This window comes from Mandrillus leucophaeus, unplaced genomic scaffold, assembly GCF_000951045.1.
Source record: "Mandrillus leucophaeus isolate KB7577 unplaced genomic scaffold, Mleu.le_1.0 Scaffold3, whole genome shotgun sequence".
NCBI classification, from domain to species: Eukaryota; Metazoa; Chordata; class Mammalia; order Primates; family Cercopithecidae; genus Mandrillus; species Mandrillus leucophaeus.
In genome coordinates, this window is record NW_012103142.1 from 15,897,309 (window position 1) to 15,898,860 (window position 1,552).

Consider the following 1,552-nt stretch of genomic DNA (forward strand, 5'->3'; position numbering starts at 1 on the left):
CTCATCTCCAGTCTAACCTACACTTAGAACACTGCAGATTAATGCCTATAAATTTTTAATCTAATAATAACAATAATAAAAAGTAATTTCAGTTCATTAAATCAAACATACATTCTTTAGCACGATGTTTGCAGGTCTTTATATCAAACTTTCTGGTTGTACAAATTCAACTCCTATACTGGAAATGTACACTCAAGCTAAATTGAGTTCATTGACCCAGGCACATACTCTGTGCTTTTGTTCCATATTACGGCTTTGCTCAGGTTGGTCATGTCCCATGGGGTGCTCAGGCCAATAATCTTACCTCATCTTAAGTGCTATCTTGATGCAACGCACTCCTACCAGGTTTGGCTCTACTAGAAACCATTTCTCTACCCTCTAGATACCCCCTTTTGGACTCTGTACAAGTTCTGGCTTATATTCTAGTTATAGACGTCATAGATGCTTTTGTCTTCTGACTTTTTAAAACTTCACTTAATAGAAGACTCTATCAGTGTTTATTGGATTAAATATGTTGAGTTGGTTGTCTAAGACACTGTTTTTCAAATTGAGCCACACATTGAAATCACTAGGGGAGCTCCCAGAAGTACTGAGGTTGGGTCTCACTACAGGATATATTGATTTAAGTAGTCTGGCATGAAGTCTGGGCATTGAGACTTTAAACATCTCTCTAGGTCATTCCAAAGCACAGCAAATTTTGAGGACCACTAGTTTTGTTACTCTTAGGGTTATCCAAAATGTCTCTTAGAGTAGTGTTTGTTGACCATGGTCTCCTATGCCCACTTGGTTGGTGGACGTATCTCCATTTTACTTCTGTGAACAGATGTCCTTCCCACAAACCAGTTGGAAAATGGGGCCTCCCCAGGCTAACTCCAACCTTATCTATAACTCTAAATAGCATAATTAGGAAATGCTTTTTTCAGGTTTAAAGATTAAAATATATTCCTCCAAACATCCTTGTAATCTGATTGCTGGTTTTGGGGAGCACCACTATTATAATTAAAACTTTAACTATTAAAAAGGACAAGGTTAGTGTATAAATCGGTTAGGTTTATGCTTAAAATCTAAGTGCATATATACTTTATGTGATCTTCAAAGAAAGCATAAGTGAATCATAAGGAAGTGAATTTAAAAAATAGTTTTAAGCATTTTAACAAATGCATTGTCTTAAAATTTACATTTAGAAAAGGATTGACAGGGAGAAAATCTATGCAGTTATTTTTCATCACATATAATTTGCATTTGGACTTCTCTGTACATGCACCTTTCATACTGATTTATGATGAAAAGATAATATATTGTACCATAGGGACATAGTACATGTTTACAATGTTTTCTTTCTTGAAGCGATCTATAAATCAGAGACAATAATGCCTATGCTTAGGAAAGTATTATTTGAATTGTTAATTAAAATAATATTAACAGAGATAGTTAATTGGAGTGTATTAGTTTGAGCTGTGTGTTCTGGAGAGTTTGGGTTCCAAGCAATCCATCTCAGTCTCTTACTCTCAGCACTTTGAGGGACACCAGGTGTATATGAGGTGGCCAGTTG